Below are 20,466 nucleotides of genomic sequence, written 5' to 3' on the forward strand. Positions count from 1 at the left end.
TTTAAACATAAACTCGAATAATTAGAATTGACTCAAAATTCATAAATTGGACTCGATTTGAATTTTTTTTAAATAAAACTTGATTTATAAAATATGATTTATCTACTTAAATAACTTGAAATTTTTTAACTTAACTCGATCGAATGCTTAATCCTGATATAAATGATAATTGTTGACCATTTCGAGAGTTATTATAAATTTTGACGTAGTTCACTATACCTTTTTCAACTTAAAACTTATTTTTATTATTTTTTCATAATATGCTCATAAATAAATCATAATTATTTATAGTACTTTGAATGGAAAAGTCAAAGAAAAACCCAGCAATCATATCTACATGTATATATATACCCGCTACTTGTTCTATCTATCTAAAAGTAGAGGAGGACATGGGTCGAGTTTTGGCCAATCCGACCCAATCTGAAAATTTTATATTTTTTATTCGATCCGAATTCGACCTGATTTTTTGAGATAAAATCCGAATCCGACCCAACTCGACTCGAAATAAAAATATATATTACTTTTATTCAATAAAAACAATTATTTAATTAAAAAATAATATATAGATGAGTATTATTATAATTATTCCTAAATATATATTTTTCCCGAGTCGGGTCGGATCGGATATTTTTCACTCTAAACTCGAATTCAACCCTACTTGAACATAACTTTTAAAAAAACCCGACCCAAACCAAAATTTCTTTTTAAAAAACCAAACACGATCGGGTCGAAACCCGTCGAATTCGAGTTTCATGCCCATCCCTATTCAAAACCCACACTAAAGTATCAATGTATACAAAAATGAAGTTGTATGCTCTTTTGACGTTGTGTAGAAATACTCTTGCATTGCCTAGGAGCAACTGCACAACAGTGCGGAAGACAAGTAAGAGGTGCAAACAGACTGTGTTGCAGCCAATACGGGTGGTGCGGCAACACGCCCCAGTACTGCGGAACCGGCTTCCAGAGCCAGTGCGGTGGTGGCTCCACTCCCGGCGGCAGTGTCGGCAGCATCAGCACCCGAGACCCTTTTAATCAAATGCTAAAGTATCGAAACGACGGAAGATACCCCAGCAACGGTTTCTATACTTATGAAGCTTTCATTGCTGTTGCTGATTCATATAATGGATTCGGCACAACCGGTGAAGATGCCACCAGATGGATGGGAAAACATCTCATGAAACCACAGGTGGATGGGCAAGTGCACCTGATGGTCCCTATGCATGGGGTTATTGCTTTATAAGGGAACGTAACCCTTCCACTTATTGTAGTTCAAGTGACTGGCCATGTCCTCCTGGAAGACAGTATTATGGAGGAGGACCCATCCAATTGACTCAGTAAGTTCCTCGGTCACTCAATTAAGGTCAATTTCTTTCTAAAGTCCCTGTACTATGTATTATTGACGAATTAATTCTCTCAGCAACTACAACTATGGGCAAGCTAGAAGAGCTATTGGAGAAGACCTGATAAATAATCCGGATCTTGTAGCCACGAACCCACTATATCCTTCAAGACAACCATATGGTTATGGATGACCCCGCAGGGAAACAAACCGTCGTGCCATTGCCGACACTCGTTTTCATCCCGACTTTATTATTATTAATTAATTAATGTTATTTTTATTAATTATTACATGTTTTTATAATAAGCCCAATCGGACCACAAAACAAAATCAGCCCACACCCCAACCCAAGGCCCAGAGGGAAACAAACCCAACTGGTCCAGACCTGAGCCCAATAGAATCAAACCCTAAAGGCTCACTATTACAAACTTTGGCTAATCTTAATTTTAAGGTTGGACACCGCCATCTATACCAATCAGCTACCACCTCCTTGTTGCACCACTCCCCAGCAATTGCCGCTGCCAGCAACCACGTGCCAAGTCCCCTACCATGTCAGATCACTCAAATAAGCAAGACAAACCACAACACACACAAAATGTAATCATTTCATTTTAAGAGAAAGAAAAAATATTTAAAATCTAGGGGTTATAAAACCCGAATGATGTTAAAGGGGTTCCCTTTTCGGTTTTGAGAGAGCAATACAAGCAAAAAGTCAAAAAGTATTCAAGGTATTTGTTATTGTTTTTTTAGTTTCGAAGTGAAGAGAAAAAATAAAACAACCAAGTTTTGCATGTAACCGAAACAAAAGAGAAAGGGTTAGATCTATACCTTATAATGGGGAGTCAAACCGGAGGGGGGTCGATTCGTCTTCGTCGGAGGTTGCCGGAGTGCAAGAAAACCGAAAGGTCACGGGGGTTTTTCGGGTCTTTAGGGTTTTTTTTAGTAAGTTTTGGCATTAGATTTAGGCTTGAGAGGACGGATCAAAGCGAAAGGTTTATTTTTGGGTTCATTTTGGAGCTCCGGCCACCGTGTGCGGTGACCGAAAAGGAGGTCAGACGGGGTAAGGCGGCTGGCAATGGGCCAGCCGAGGGAAGAAAAGAGAGAGGGGAGAAGTTTTAAACTATTTTTATGGTTTAAAAGGAAAAAAAGGAAAAGGTTGTATATATAGAAAAAGTTAGGGGAAAATCACGTTTAGATCCCCTAACTTTGTGCGTGTTTTTTACAAAATAGTCACTTGTAGGGAATAAAATTGATATTTACCCATTTTTTGTGTATGCTTTATAATTTTGGTATATTTGTTGTTTAGTCCCCCTAACTTTAGCGTGTTTTTGCATGTTAGTCACCTGTAGAGGCTAAAATTGATATTTACCCATCTTTATGTGTATTATACATTTTAGGGTTATTTGTTGTTTAGTCCCTCCATGTTTAGCGTGTTTTTATTTTGGTCATATGTAGTGACTGTTTAAATTTTTTAAAAAAGATTTTGGATTGTTTTAATAATTTACGCTTTTTTATTTGAATGCATGTTTTAAATAATTATGAAATAGTCCCTGTGGTTTCTGCATGTTTATATTTCGAATTGTAATATGGTTTTTATTTAATTTAATTTGGCCTTGCAATTATATTTTATTTTAATTTGGTCCCATGTTTCATTTATTTTTTATTCTTTGTAATTTCAGAACTTAATATTAAAAATGTTCATTTTAGTCACTTTTGCACTTTATTTTGTTTTATTTTGACATGATGACTTTATTGTTTATATTTTAGTCCTATTTTCATTTTATTTTTTTTTATTTTTGCAAGTTGCTTGCATGTTATTTCATTTTTGTCATTAATTAGTTTTTGCATGATATCCTCACAAGCATTTCTTGACTTGAATCAAAATAATTTGACTAAAGGTAATATTCTTTCATTTTAATATTGTCGTAAAGTGACTGTCTTAACGTATAAGAAAGTTACTTTCGATAATTTTAAAATGAAAGTCTATCCCGTTGAGTGACACAAATTAAATTGAATTCATTTTAAAATTTGGGGATTGAGAAAAATATCATGTTCTTTTAATTAAATTCACCAAGAAAAGATTGTTAGATTGAATATAAGGTCTCGTCTCGATGTATTTAAATAATTGAACATCTTTATTCTCATTAAATATTGGTAAAATAAATAATTAATTGTAATTGTTCGGGGTATGCTTCTAATTTGCTTTATTTTTTGCATGTGTTTTCCAATGGGTTTTCAAAATAGTAACACTTGAATCGATATTGAGAATAGTAATATCTTTTCATTTCGGTTAGAGTAATAAATGATTGTTTTAAGACATGAGAGGTCATTTATTCTCGAATGGAAATAATTTGATATTACCGTTTTCTCTCGAATCAATATTGATTTTTAAGACGGAATAGTGATGTCTCTTGATTTCGATTGGAGTAATAAATGCCTGTTTTAATGTATCATTTATTCTCAATTGAAAATCATTAGATATTTCCTTAAAAATCATTAGATATTTCCTTAAAAAATCATTAGATATTATCGTTTTCACTCGAATTGATATTGAATTTTAAGACGGAATAGTGATATCTCTTCATTTCGATTGGAGTAATAAATGTCTGCTTTAAGGTATGAGAGGTCATTTATTCTCGATTGGAAATCATTAGATATTATCGTTTTCACTCGAATCGATATTGAATTTTAAGACGAAATAGTGATAACTCTTCATTTTGATTGGAATAATAAATGATTACTTTAAGGCATAAGAGGTCATTTATTCTCGATTAGAAATAATTAGATATTATCATTTTCTCTCTTAAAATTATTTTTGCGTTGTTATTTTGAATTAATAATAAATTTTATAAATGAATTATAATATTTCCTTATTTCGTTTGGAGTAAGAATCGACTGCTCTAAAGTTTAGAAGGTCGATCATTCTCAATAGTAAATAATTAAATATTATTGTGTTTCGTCCTGAAATTCAAAAGAATATTACTTTTAGGGGGTCTTAAATTAAATTAGACTCGAATTCTTAAGTTTCATTGCAAAGTTAACTAATTAATCGACTAGGTACCCATTTAGGGCGTTGTGGGGTGCTAATCTTTTCCCACAAGTAACCGACTCCCGAACTGAAATTTTGGTAACGCATACCGCAAATTTGTTGTTTTAATTAAAATGAATGTTTTTAAATGACAATTACTTTTTGGGTGCCCAATCACATCTTAATCAAATATTGATGGTGTCGTAACCGGTTTTCGTCCGGGCACGAATTTTTTACTTGGAGGGAAAATAATGTGAATAAATGGTTTAAAATAATTTGTGAGTCGCCATCGGCCTTTTGGTTCAGGTAGGTCGAATACCTAATAATTATCTTTTAAAAGAGTTTTTAAGAAAACATCAGTTAAAAGATGAACTGATCTGCGTTTATAACAAAAAATTCGTTCTTTTTAATAATAAAAATGGATTCGTGGTCGATTACGTTTAGGGAAGGATTAGCACCCCTACAACGCCCAAAATTGGTACTTTTTAATTATACATTGTCTCTAATAATAGAATTTTAAGAATTCAAATATATTTAATTTATAATTCTATTGTTTCAAAATTATAATTATGAAAAAAATATATTAATTTATATATATTTATAAATAAAATATTTATTTATTTAGAAATATCAGAAAATGACTTCTAGGTGCCTTAAGACAGCTCTTTTCTTCGATATTAAAAAATAAATAATTAAAACAATTAATATATAATTTATAAAATAGGATATTTATTTATTTAAAAATATCAGAAAATGGACATCCAGTTGTTTTAAGACTTCCATTTCTTAATATTGAAAAATAAATAAATATATATTAAAATATGATTATTAAAAGTAATTTATGAAATATAGGATTTTAACGAATAAACAAATATTATATATATATATATATATATTTATATAAATAATAATAATAATAATAAAATAATATTTCAAATAATGATTAAAATAAAAGGAATTAAAAATATAGTATTAAAATGTAAAATATTAAAAAATCATAGTCAAAAATGAAATTTTAATGATTAAAATGTAAAATTATAAAACTAGAGTACTAATTCGAAATATATAAAAGATGGACATTAAAAGTGTAATTTAACCATAATTCATAATACGGGATTAAAATAATAATCACTAAACTATGAGGGACTAAATTTGATATTTACCCTAAATATATATATATATATATGTTGATATGGACTAAATTAAAATAAAATAATATTGGAAGACAAAATTAAAATATCCAGAAAAATAATTCTAGTGACTAAATTAAAAAGATTACAAACTTGGATGACTGCGCGTATGGTTTGGCCATGCGCGAAATTACAGATATACCCCTCCCAAAACGGCGTCGTTTGGGAAGGGGTATAAATACCCTAAACGACTGGCCCGAAGGGCCAACATCCTCATTTATTATTTCTCTCTTCTCTCTCTCAAATGAGAGAACCAGAGTTCTCTCTGGCCTCTCTCTAAAACAGAGAGGGAGACCACCGGCCGGCAGCCGTGCTCCGACGTCGGTCACCACCGCTGGCCACCACTCATTGTGGTCGAAAAATTAAAAATATACTCAAAATGAAGCTCTGAACCTCCCCTGGCCGAATCCGACCTCTTTTTCCCTTAAACAGCCCCAAAATTACCTAGATCTTCAGAAATACCCATGGTATTTCGGTTTCTTTGGCGGTGTGTGTGGAGATTCTGACGACGGCATAGCTTCCTCGGTGGTAAGTCTTCTCGTCTTCTTCTTCTTACGTAGTCGTCTGGGATCGTTGGTGTAGTTTTTGCTCTCGTGGTCTCTCATTTTTTGTTGTTTTTTTCTTTTGTTTTGCAGGATCCGGTGGCTTTTATAGCCACCACGGAGCCATGCTCGGACCGGTCCATAGGGGGAAGTTCGGTGAGTCACCGAGCTATATGGTGACTCACCCCATAGCCGCGACGTGTGGGGGGTAGTTGGCCTTCTAGAATCCTCTGTTGGCGTCGTGGCAGTACTGAAGCGTCGGCAACGGCTGGACGAGACATCTGGCTTGGGCTTCTGGAAGCAGCTGAAGGCGTGGGGCGGTTGAAGCTTGGAGCGGCGTCGTGTATGTTCTGGAAGTAGCGGCGGTTGGGATAGGGTTGAGAAACCCTAGATGAAACCCCAAATCAGTTCAAGGTTTCTATTTGGGTCTGGGCCGGTTCTGGTTGGGCCTGGGATTTGTATTTGGGCTGCCGCTTTGGGCTTTGTAATAATTATTTAATAATAATATAATATATATAATATAATAATAATATTTATAATAATAATAATAATTTTAATAATAATAAATTAAGTAAAATGAAATATTAGTGTTTACAACTGCCCCTCTTTGCTCATTCTTGTGTTAACAAAAATAGAGCAAAGACGGAAAAAAAATAATTTTTTTTGACTTCTTTTGAGTAAGACTGAAATGTTGAAAACATCATTCCAGAGGTCATAAAAACATCATGCACTAAAGGGCTTACAGATGACCCGAAGGTTTTGAAAACATCAAAAAGCTCCCGAAGGCTTTTTGAAAACATCATGCACTGTAGGACTTACAGATGACCCTAAGGCTTTGAAAACATCAAAAAGATCCCGAAGGCTTTTTGAAAACATCATGCACTGTAGGACTTACAGATGACCCTAAGGCTTTGAAAACATCAAAAAGCTCCCGAAGGCTTTTTGGAAACATCATGCACTGTAGGACTTACAGATGACCCTAAGGTTTTGAAAACATCAGAAAGCTCCCGAAGGCTTTTTGGAAACATCATGCACTGTAGGACTTATAGATGACCCTAAGGCTTTGAAAACATCAAAAAGCTCCCGAAGGCTTTTTGGAAACATCAGGCACTATAGGACTTACAGATGACCCTAAGGTTTTGAAAACATCAGAAAGCTCCCGAAGGGTTTTTGGAAACATCATGCACTATAGGACTTACAGATTACCTAAGGCTTTGAAAACATCAAAAACCTCCCGAAGGCTTTTTGGAAACATCATGCACTGTAGGACTTACAGATGACCCTAAGGCTTTGAAAACATCAAAAAGCTCCCGAAGGCTTTTTGGAAACATCATGCACTGTAGGACTTACAGATGACCCTAAGGCTTTGAAAACATCAAAAAGCTCCCGAAGGCTTTTTGGAAACATCATGCACTGTAGGACTTACAGATGACCCTAAGGCTTTGAAAACATCAAAAAGCTCCCGAAGGCTTTTTGGAAAAATTATGCACTGTAGGACTTACAGATGACCCTAAGGCTTTGAAAACATCAAAAAGCTCCCGAAGGCTTTTTGGAAACATCATACACTGTAGGACTTACAGATGTGGTAAATAGTTTACTAAGTAAGAAACTATGAAAATCGTTTTCTTACTTTTCAACATTTTCATTTTTAGAAAAGATTGAATGAGAAACTATGGAAATCGTTTTCTCATTATTTTTCAAAATAACATGTTGATTGGGTAACATGACCCAATCTCAAGATAATGTTCATTCTTGTGGATTACGTCCATATATTCTTCAGATGTTTGCGTGATTCCTGTATTTGCGGTTTTGAATTCTACCTTCTTCTTGTAAGGTATTTTTATCATGAATCTTCTTGTTCTTACGAAAATCTGTAAAACGTTATGTTTGAATGCACTCAGATTTATCAATGTAATGCATTGTCTATTGTGGAAATGATGTTCTTATGAATGCATGAATGTTGATGCAATCTTCATTTGACTTCAAAGTGGTGAACTTGGTCTTCCTTCACTTCATTATTTATTGCCAAGGTTACCTCTGAATATCAGTGTAGCAACTTATGCTATCAAGCTTGCATTTCTGCAGAATCATCTAATCAATTTGTATTTTGATGTCTTCTTTGCTTCATGAAAGTCTCAGAAGAAATGTTTCATTTGTGGAACTCTTGCCGTAGTCAGAGCTATGACCTTGATGCCCCATCTTGTCTTGGATAAAAACAACTTTATTTGCTTGGACTTGTGTAGAAATCCAATAAAGTTTTCATTTTTGAAAAGAGAATCTATCATCTTTGAAAAGAGTGTAGATGTAGATATGTCTGACTCAGCGGGGATTAATTAGGGGAGTAGAGTCTGTTCTGATTTGACTCTTGAAACACATCATAAGGAGAATTTATCTCAATTACTTTCATGTGTCCACATTTAATTGGTTCTCGAACAAAGCAACTTGGATAATATCATGTCGAGATGCTTAACCACAACCTGTCATTCAACTAGTTTCTTATGGTTAAAATTTTAGCTCTCCTTCTGCGGAAAGAAATCTTCATCATATCTCATCTTATAATCTTGAAGTTGAAGAAGACAAACTTAATCTTGGATCAAAAATGGAAACCATATGATCACAACATTGGTTCAACATCAGAATAACTGGTTTGTAAAACATTTGACAACACATTCTTCATCTCATGTGGTTTCAGCTCAGATGTAAAACACCTGACAACACATTCATCCTTTTCCGTGGCTTCTGCTCAGATGTTCATAAAGCATTTGACAACACATTCATCCTTTTCTGTGGCTTCTGCTCAGATTTCTCAATCATTGAAGCTCTTTGCCTAGTGTTCAAAGTTTTTGTATGATATCACAAGATCACTTGAGAACTAAACTCAGTGGGGATACAAGTGAGATGTTGGTATGACCAAAAAGTTGGTCAAATTCACGATATATGCTAGTTTCGAGTTGAAATAAAAGATACCAACTGATCTTGATATCATCTCGAACAAGGGCAAGTGTGATATCGATCACATTTTCTTCCGAAATGAGCATTGTAAAAAGTAGAAACACTTCAGCTATAAGATCCATATACAGAAAAATATCCGTGGAATTCTTGCTGCTGGGGATTAAACGCATATGATAAAACCCAAAATAGATAAAAATTCAGTTCAGCCTGGCTGGTAATGATAACCCTAATAACAACGGGAAAGAGCAATATACATGAGCTTCTCTCTTCGATGTCATCAAGTAAACAAAACTGATGTGAAAAACAGCTTCGTAACTTCAACAGTATAGTTGAAACTAAGTGACAGGAATCTCAAATAAATATTTTCAATTATCACCGACACACAAAAGGCCAAATTCAGAGTTCAATATCTCGAGGAACTAATCCTTGGATCGAATGGTCTACAAGGGGACCATCTTAACAAAGAACACACTGTCATGTGACACATGGTTTAAGAAGATTGGGTATTTGAAACCATACTTGCTGAATAAATATTTGTTCAACAACAGGACCCTAATGCAACTGCCTGATGAACGAAGCAATTATGTGTAGTCAGATTGACTGTTATTGTTTCACCATTTTCATTCTTCATATTTTTCTGTCTTATTGGAAATATTGCTCAAGTCAATGATTTTTAACACATGATGATGTGGGCCTTCAGCATGCCTCAGCATTTGCTGATACAATTATTCAAAAATGCATCAACAATCCTAATTCTGATTGAAATGGGCTTTCAGTTTGGCCTATCATTTGCGTCTTGTTGATCTGAGCCTTCAAAATGCCCCAATATTTGCTGATACAGATGTTAAAAATGTGTTCACATTATTTCTTGTTGAGATGAGCCTCCAAGAATGCCCAAATATTCATATTGCTGTGAGCCTTCAAAATGCCCCAATATTCTATTTCTGGTTTAAATGGGCCCTCAAGATGTCCCTCTAGATCTGTCTAATTCACTCTCAATGTCTGTTTGACTGGAATGTCATGATCCCCACGAGGTCCAATTTTGACAATGAACTGTTGTATGTACTTGTAGCTTTATTCGTGCCCCAAATCTATTTATGTTGAATACTCTCATTCTGGTGTCACTAAACAGTAGTGTTATCAAGTAATTGGAATTCTCTTCATGTTGTCACAAACTTAAGAAGTATTCAATCATTCTGACAGAAACGTCTGAGATATGTGTCTTCTGAATGAGGTGACCATTTTCTTTATCTGGAGGGATTTACTCAGACAGAGCAGTAAAAATAGCTTGGTAATCCATTCCAGGCTGATACAGTGGCTTATCATCTTTCAGTGAAAGCCATCTCTGAAATATACTTTTCTGTGGGAGAGAAACCAATTTATGTGAACGGTAATATGGTACAATAGCAAGACTACATATACAGTGGTACAGTCTCTTGAAAAATCCACACCCATGCAACATGTTGATTCTGATAACAACTCATCTGATTATGAAGTGATCTTTCAGGATGATTTCACAGATATTGATAGTTCTTTCTGATACCGAGGAAATCCTGAATTCAGATTCTGATGAGGAGAATAAACTGTTATACTTGACAAAAACAGGATATTCAGAGGTTGAGGCTTCAATAGCCATGGAGAGATGTGGTACGAATTCATCAATTACAGAGTTGACAGATTTTATATGTGCTGATCAAATGGCTAAAGTTGCTGACGCATTTCTTCCAGTAGAAGGTAGGAATTCATTATGCAATGACCCCAATTACAAGCAAAGGCAAAACTTGGGCTATGATTTTTGAAAAGGAAGAAGTAGAGGAAGCTTGAAAAGAAGCTTCTTAATGAAGACGATCATGCAGTTCATCTTTCAATTCCAATGATTGGTTTTTTGGGGTTTCTATCGAACCGGATCAGATAACTCAAAGACCACTTCCAGAAGATGCTATTGGGCCTCCTTATTTCTACTACGAGAACATGGCACTTGCTCCAATTAGTGTTTGGAACAAAATGTCACGGTACTTATACGATGTAGAGCCAGAATTTGTAGATTCGAAGCATTTTTGTGCTGCTGCCCGGAAATGGGGCTATATTCATAATATGTCAATTGAGAATAGATTTCCTCTTATTCTACTTTCTCATTGCACTATACATGATGCTTTTCCATTGACAACAAACTGGTGACCTTCCTGGGATGAAGTTGAACTGTTTACAAACATGTATAGGAAGTGCCAAATTGACAGAAAGGATCCGCAAGGCTCTTGAAGCTTATGACGATGAGTCACCTTCGAGTGTCTAGAAGTATGTTCTTGATGAGTGCTGAAAATGGAATCTGGTATGGGTTGGAAGGAATAAAATTGTTCCACTTGAACCTGATGAGGTGGAAATGCTTCTAGGTTTCCCTAAAAACCATACATGAAGAGCTGCTAGAGACATGTTCTCCGGTGATATCAATGTCCTGTCTCTTTTTTTTCTGGAATCAGTGATGCAGAGGTTGCCTTCTACTATCTTGGCATACCTTTAAAGGTATATGTGTAAGAACTGAATGATGATCGGTTGGAGCAATTGATGAGTAGATTTGTCGAATTCGACCTTGTTGTCGGTGGCATCCAGCGTAACAACCTTAATGGAAGCACTAAACATCATCAGGATGAACTAAAAGATTAATGACTGTTACGACAACTGTTTCTTCTACTGCTCCAATATATCCCACTCTTTTCGACTCATGGAACGGTTTAGTTGACAGTAAAACTGGTCATCTTCAACCTTTGGAATCCTGTAACCAATGTTATCCTATATAAAAGGCTTATAAGGGTAGATTCTGTTCCAATGTCTTATTCTGTGTCATAAGTCCTCAAATTCAAATTCAGCAATCTTCTAAAAGACATAATGAATATCATCTTGACAAAGAAAGTGATCGGCATAGAAGAAGTAGCAATGATGTATCAAGACTTGAGCCAGCATCACGGTATAACCAAAGTGCAGGTAGTGACTTGTTCATGGATTTATGATGTAATCTTCTAGAGAACATGAATTGATGGTTTGGGAAAATAATCTGTCTGGTGATGCTTATTGCCCTCAGTATGAGATAAACGATAATCTTTCTTGATGAGCTGCTAATAATGTCATAAGAGAGTGTCACAAGTTCAATTCTCCGGACTTTCTGGCTTCTTGGACCCCTTGCCTTCAAAAATGTGAAGTGCTTCATCATTCTAGCGTCACTTTTTCTATAATAGAGGTAGAATAGGCAACAACTTGCTTCAAGGACCTTCTTCATTTGAGACTGTCATGTTTGAAAATGTTTTTCCTCCTTTCTTTATCGAAGAATGAAAGAATTTTGTAGAATGTTGCCTATCATAGGTTCACAATAAAATCAAATCATAAGCATGAATTCAAAGAATATCAAAAGAATCAACAATTCTTTAATGTTTGAGAATTATAGCTCTTTGACAAGTATCAAAATTTGGTTTGATTTCAGGATGGCTTTCCTATTTTCTATGTTTACATCTATTTAAGATGTCACTCCTCTCTCTCTGTGTGAACTTTGTCACATGCCTCACTTTAAGGACTTGGTATTTTAACCATATGCATACAAAATGATGCAACTAGGATTACCAATTACTATACCTTTCAGAACGCTTCCATTTCAATTCTCTGAAATCCTTCATTTAGACTTATCTAACCAAATTAGTGCGAAAATATCGGTCTAACAATGAAATTTATGAGTGCTTGTGTAAAGTTGACTATAACAGGTGTTTCACAACTCCCTTAGTCCATCTCTTAACACATTTGCCATTTTGGCAAGCTGAATTCAGCTTTACTGTATATAATAAAATAATCACCTTTATCAGGCTAATTGAAACTTATCCATAAAGCCAGGGCTATTAACCAATTGATCTAGAGGAACAGTTTTATTGCATATAATAATATAATGGGTTAGCTGAATATTATCCATAAAGCTGGGGCTATTAACCAATTGCTTTAGGGGGATAACTCAAGCATAACAGACTAGTTGAATATTATCCATAAAGCCAGGGCTATTAACCAATTGCTTTAGGGGGATAACTCAAGCTTTATTGTATATAATAATAATATGAGTATACATCTCAAACTTCTTAAGCTTGTTAAGAAGAACCTGTTATAGTCTAGGTGTTTTGGAGGAAGTCAGAAAATCTCTTCATTAGAGTTCAATTCCCAAGAAACTTATTTAAACTAGTTTTACCTATTTGTAAAAATTATGTTCATCATCGAATGTCATCAATAGAAAAATACTCTAGTCAGTTTTGTAATCTAATACACCAATGATGCCCCATATTGTACGCTCCTATATATAAATACCAAGCCTTTTTGTAATTTCTTTCAATAGGAGTAGGCTATCTCATATTTGTAATAGGATAGTGTTTGGGTGTATTTCTTTTGAGGTAAGGTCAATGGTCTTTGTTTTTCTGGTTTTCAATCCTGATATTCTGTCAAAGATTATAATTCTAATCATGAAGAGCTTTTTAATCCAGTTGATATTCAAAGAACTGCAAGATTGCAAAATTGACTCAATGCTCATAACCTTAATAAGCAACACAAATTTATATATTGCACAAAAGGCGGAGAAAGGAACAAAAAACAAGTTTAAACAGGATGCTGAAAATAGAAAAGTACTACAGTGGTAGATAACAACTTCCACTTGTTTATTCAGCCTACCCCATCATTTCAGTAATGTTGGGTAAGTAATTGGCCCAAGATTTTCCTCATTTGCCCCCCATTTCTTGATCATCTTTTGTGTCAACTTCTTTGGGTAAGCCTTCAGATACACAACTCTTTGCTTTATTCTGAGCAGTCTCCATCATCCTCTTTTTCTTCTCTAGCTGGTAATTGAGCTTATTTTTGGATTCAAAACAACTTTTACAAAGGATGATAGCCTTGTCCTGATTCTGAACACATATTGTGGCTGTAATTGGAGTAATATTCACCAGACTCTTTGTATCCAGACTCTTTTCACTGGTCTTCAGAAAATCTGATACATGCATTTGAGGTTTCTTCAGAGTTTTATCTTTCCCATTCATTCTTAAACTTGTAGACCAGTCTCGAATTACCTCTCATTTTACTTTTTTTATCATTTATAATCAGAGAAGTATCGATAATTAAACGTTTTATCTTTGGCTTAAGTACTTTGTTTTCTTCATTTTCTGGGGCATGTACTTTACTTTTTTTTATACTACCAACTCCATTTTGATGTTTAATTCTCGATTGTTTGACCAAAACAGACTGGTCATCCAATTCTATGATTCCCTGAACCAAGAGGTCTTGAACTCATTGTTTGAAGCGACCATACTTTTCAATGGAGTGTCCTTGGGCTCCAGCGTGATAATCACAAGAGAATTTCTCATTATACCAACTTGGGTATGGAAGCAAAAAAGGTTTAGCTCGACATGGAGTAATAATCTGGGCTTTGAGTAACTCAAGATATAACTTGTTGCATGAAACTGAAGGAAACTTGGGTAGAATTTCCCCTGACATCACTGTCACATTACAATTGTTTACTCTGCTTTCTTGAAGACCTTGTGACTGTTTGCTTTGTTTAGCTTTCTTCAATGGTACTGAAATTTCTTCCATGCTTCTCTTCAACTTGATCTTTGTCTCATTTTCTGGGGTCATACCCGATTTTTGGAGATTTATCGAATTTCCACATTCCCCGACAAAGTCTTGGTCATTTGTTTCCATTGTATCATCTACATTATTCATAATCCCATTCAAATCTTTCACAACAGAATCCTCTAAGGGTTTCTCTCCATGGATTACAATATTCACCAGGACCATCAATTTAGTCAGTTGTTCTTTTGAATCCTCCTGGAACTTTTTTACTTGATCAGTCATCTTTTGTTGAGTCTTGATAAGTTGCTCTTGTAGTTTCTCAATTCTACCAACCCTTGCTAAAATCTCATTCATGGTTCTTATCATTGTTTAGGAAGACCAAGTTAGCTCCACTTTGATTTCAGAAATTCTGTCATGGAATCTTCCACGAAATACTCTCATGTTTTTATGTTTAAATGTATGTAAAATAGTTTAAAACCAAATGTAATTATGTAAAAATGAAAATGTAAATACAAACGTAAAAAATGCAAATGTAAATATGTGAATGTAACAATAAAATGAAAATTGTATAGTATAAAAACAAATATAAAAGTATAAATGCACAATGAAAAATGCAAAGATGCAAAATGCAAATGCATGTATGAAAAGGTGTTTACTCAAGAGTGATCATCTTAGAACATATTTCATTAAACACAAAAGTTTCGGTAAATCAAACAAAACTTTACATATAAGGATATCTTTCACTCCTAACTTCTCCAAAGCCCAGTTAGTTTCCATTCATGCTCAAAAGTTGAGTTTTCAGTCTGCTTTATCTCCTTATAAAATCAGCTAAATCTATCACTTAAGAACCATATTATTTGTCTGGACTGCAACTTCTTCCATGACATTCTCTTTCATCTTCTGTGGCATTTCTCGGAGTTGCTCATTTTCCCTTGTAAGAGAACCTTTCTGTCCAAGAAGTTCTTGAACAAGATCTTCATATATGTTGTAGTTCTTTTTCAGCTTGGTGACCCCTGTGATCCACTCTTCTGGGGTGTTTCCTATGCCAGCATTTCGAAAGGCTTGACTGATCTTTTGGAAATCTTCATGCATGGTTTCCACTTCTGTGCTCAATTTCTTGTTTTGGTCATTCAAGTCCTTCAAATAACATGCTTGAGCTTCATAAAAACCTCCTTTACTCTGAATGCCCTGACTGATACTCTTACCATAGACTGCTTTTGGTATCAATCTGGCAGGATCTTTGTGGAATACTTTTGGTATTAATATAACAGGATCTCTGTGTGCTTTGCTTGCTTCTATCCTCGGAGTTTCCTCAGGATGTCTTTCTTTGGCCGCATCATATTTTGTTTGATCATAAAACTTTTTGTCCATTTACGATTTCTTTCCAATTTGATGAACAGTCTTTCAAGTCAACACCTTTTGATTATGCCATGATCATGCAATTAAAACAAAACAAATTAATGCAAACAGGTTAGAGTAATAAAAATGAGAAAGGAAAAAAATAAACTGGTTAGTACCAATTAATAAAAAGAGGAAAAAAATCCTATCTATCATGGTATATAAATCCTAACCTCATGTTTTCTAGTTCCATGCTTTGTTTGGAAAAATTAACCTAACCACGTGATTACCAATTCACATGCATTTATTTAGGAAAAAAATCAATAAAAAACAAAAGTTAGAACTTATTTCTCCTTTGGGTACACCTATTTTGGACAAAATTTCGGCATGGTTTCAGATCGAGAGAGTTTCTAGGGTTTATTATATGCAAAGTTTCAGTTCTAGGAGTAAAAGTACTCGAACTGTCCTTGTTGAAGCCTCATTGGGCTGCCAACCCTCAATCCTAGTCCATTACAGACTAAAGTGGATCGAGTTCAATTTGAGGGGATACACTTCTCTATGCCTGACACGGAGAATAAATTCCCACGAAGACATAGAGCATATGAACCCCGAAAGCTACTTGCTAAGTCTGACACAGAATAAATTCTCACGAAGACGTCGCTTTCACTCCCACTTAAAAGGGACAAACTCAATTATAGAGCTTTATGTTATGCAATGCAAGTGTTGTGTGTGAGGAGAAATGTTCAAACCTCTGACAGAAAAATAAATAATGAAATAAAATACTTGAAAATAAAATAAAATATTAATAAAATAATATATATAAATACTATGAAAATAATAAGTATATATAAAAATTTTGAAAAGAAAGAATTATAAATTAAATATATGAATTTTTAATTTCTAATTAATAGAGACAATTTATAATTCATTTTAAAAGCTTGATCAGTCCCCAGCGGAGTCGCCAAGCTGTCGTAACCGGTTTTCGTCCGGGCACGAATTTTTTACTTGGCGGGAAAATAATGTGAATAAATGGTTTAAAATAATTTGGGAGTCGCCATTGGCCTTTTGGTTCAGGTAGGTCGAATACCTAATAATTATCTTTTAAAAGAGTTTTTAAGAAAACATCAGTTAAAAGATGAACTGATTTGCATTTATAACCAAAAATTCGTTCTTTTTAATAATAAAAAGGGATTCGTGGTCGGTTACGTTTAGGGAAGGATTAACACCCCTACAACGCCCAAAATTGGTAATTTTTAATTATACATTGTCTCTAATAATAGAATTTTAAGAATTCAAATATATTTAATTTATAATTCTGTTGTTTCAAAATTATAATTATGAAAAAAATATATTAATTTATATATATTTATAAATAAAATATTTATTTATTTAGAAATATCATAAAAACACTTCTAGGTGCCTTAAGACAGCTCTTTTCTTCGATATTAAAAAATAAATAATTAAAACAATTAATATATAATTTATAAAATAGGATATTTATTTTTTAAAAAATATCAGAAAATGAACATCCAGTTGTTTTAAGACTGCCCTTTCTTAATATTGAAAAATAAATAAATATATATTAAAATATGATTATTAAAAGTAATTTATGAAATATAGGATTTTAACGAATAAACAAATATTATTTATTATATATATATATATTTATATAAATAATAAAAATAAAAATAATGAAATAATAATAATAATAATAATAATAATAATAATAATATTGCAAATAATGATTAAAATAAAAAGAATTAAAAATATAGTATTAAAATGTAAAATATTAAAAAATCATAGTCAAAAATGAAATTTTAATGATTAAAATGTAAAATTATAAAACTAGAGTACTAATTCGAAATATATAAAAGATGCGCATTAAAAGTGTAATTTAACCATAATTCATAATACGAGATTAAAATAATAATTACTAAACTATGAGGGACTAAATTTGATATTTACCCTAAATATATATATATATGCTGATAAGGACTAAATTAAAATAAAATAATATTGGAAGACAAAATTAAAATATCCAGAAAAATAATTCTAGTGACTAAATTGAAAATATTACAAACTTGGATGACTGCGCGTATGGTTTGGCCATGCGCGAAATTACATATATACCCCTCCCAAAACGGCGTCGTTTGGGAAAGGTATAAATACCCTAAATGGCTGGCCCGAAGGGCCATCATCCTCATTTCTTCTTTCTCTCTTCTCTCTCTCAAATGAGAGAACCAGAGTTCTCTCTGGCCTCTCTCTAAAACAGAGAGGGAGACCACCGGCCGGCAGCCGTGCTCCGGCGTCGGTCATCACCGCCGGCCACCACCCATGGTGGCCAGAAAATTAAAAATATACTCAAAATGAAGCTCTGAACCTCTCCTGGCCGAATCCGACCTCTTTTTCCCTTAAACAACCCCAAAATTACCTAGATCTTCAGAAATACCCACGGTATTTCGATTTCTTTGGCGGTGTGTGTGGAGATTCTGACGACGGCGTAGCTTTCTCGGTGGTAAGTCTTCTCGTCTTCTTCTTCTTACGTAGTCATCTGGGATCGTTGGTGTAGTTCTTGCTCTCGTGGTCTCTCATTTTTTGTTGTTTTTTTCTTTTGTTTTGCAGGATCCGGTGGCTTTTATAGCCACCACGGAGCCATGCTCGGACCGGTCCAGAAGGGGAAGTTCGGTGAGTCACCGAGCTATGTAGTGACTCACCCTATAGCCGCGACGTGTGGGGGCAGCTGGCCTTCTGGAATCCTCTGTTGGCGTCATGGCAGTAGTGAAGCGTCGTCAACGGCTGGACGAGACATCTGGCTTGGGCTTCTGGAAGCAGCTGGAGGCGTGGGGCGGCTGAAGCTTGGAGCGGCGTCGTGTATGTTCTGGAAGTAGCGGCGGCTGGGATAGGGTTGAGAAACCCTAGCTGAAACCCCAAATTAGTTCAGGGTTTCTATTTGGGTCTGGGCCGGTTCTGGTTGGGCCTGGGATTTGTATTTGGGCTGCCGCTTTAGGCTTTGTAATAATTATTTAATAATAATATAATATATATAATATAATAATAATATTTATAATAATAATAATAATTTTAATAATAATAAATTAAGTAAAATAAAAAATTAGTGTTTACAGATGGCGACTCCTCGAACCAGGTTTTATTATTAACCGGTCACTAAATTATTCGAAACAAGATCTTTTAAAAATTAGATTTTAAAAATTAAATTCTTTTTTTAAGAAAAATCGTTTCGACAGCCATAACGTAATTATCGGGAATTGGAGCTCGTCCGGTGCGGACATCGCCACTGGTCGGGTCCCGGTTATGGAGTCATGATAACATAATCAACGGTGGGCTAGAGTGCGGTCGTGGTCCTGATAGCAGGGTGGAAGATAGGATTGGTTTCTACAAAAGATACTGTGACATGTTGGGTGTAGGCTATGGAAACAACTTGGATTGCAATAACCAAAGGCCTTTTGCCTGAATTGCCCTACACCACTAAGCAGAATAAAATTATTAGTTAATGAGTTGAATCAAAATAAAGGAACTGAGTTGAATCAATAAAGAGATCAATCATTAGTTAATGAGATGAAATAAATAACGACATTTTTCAACGATTTCATCCCTTTCTGGAGAAACATTTCAATACTAAAACATATCATTTTACACAGATGGTGGTACTAAATTCAAAAGTATTGAACTTTAAATGGTATTAGACATCTTGTAAGTCTGACGTATAAGCTAATGGAAAGCCATAAACAGCAAGGCAGAAGAGCAGCAATCAATTAAGCCTGCAGATAGTGTAATATGAGGAAGAAGGTAAACTAAAATATTTTCTTTTTATTATTGAACCTTGTGCATTACATAGAAACGGGCTCCCTTTATGTAGCTCACTCACAACCATACGGGCTAGTTAGTTATAACAGTCCAATAAACTAACCGTCCAACAATTGTTAAAGACTCTCTGATATATGCCTCAGGATGTTGCTCTTGTTGGACGACACCATTGATACATTATTGAAACAATAAGAACAATCATTTATAAGGCTTCCCTACCACCAAACTTTTGGTCATTTGCTTGCCATCACGTAGCCTATATTATAAATTATTACATTGCTCACATGTATGTATTGTCTATGTTATCTTATGATAAAATCATACGTTGTTAAAAAATTCGAACCTTGATCCAAACCTTGTGTTTATTTAGGTGTTTTTCTTATTCTCTACTGTCATTAGTGTTATGTTTTTATTCATTTCAAAAATTTTATTTGTCTCTTGATGTTCAAAAATGCTTTCTCCTTTAAAAAATATATTCTAATTTTCAAAAGTAAATTCAATATTTTCGATTGGGACTGCCCACAACCACACTTCAAGTTGTACTGCAAGTCTCGGACATAAGCAACATGAATATCTTCTTCACCTTTATGGATGAGTTACAACGATAGGTTAAAATTGAATTACAATGAAGAGGTGGTAAAAGAGATTTCAAAAGTCAGATGAATTTAATAG

The 20,466-nt window shown here is 34.3% G+C and overlaps 1 pseudogene; it reads left to right on the forward strand.

Annotated features, from left to right (window-relative positions):
- Positions 1 to 801: 801 nt before the first annotated feature.
- Positions 802 to 19,441, forward strand: LOC120196902 (annotated as a pseudogene).
- Positions 19,442 to 20,466: the final 1,025 nt, after the last annotated feature.

This window comes from Hibiscus syriacus, unplaced genomic scaffold, assembly GCF_006381635.1.
Source record: "Hibiscus syriacus cultivar Baekdansim isolate YM2019G1 unplaced genomic scaffold, ASM638163v2 tig00117034_pilon, whole genome shotgun sequence".
Classification (NCBI taxonomy): domain Eukaryota; kingdom Viridiplantae; phylum Streptophyta; class Magnoliopsida; order Malvales; family Malvaceae; genus Hibiscus; species Hibiscus syriacus.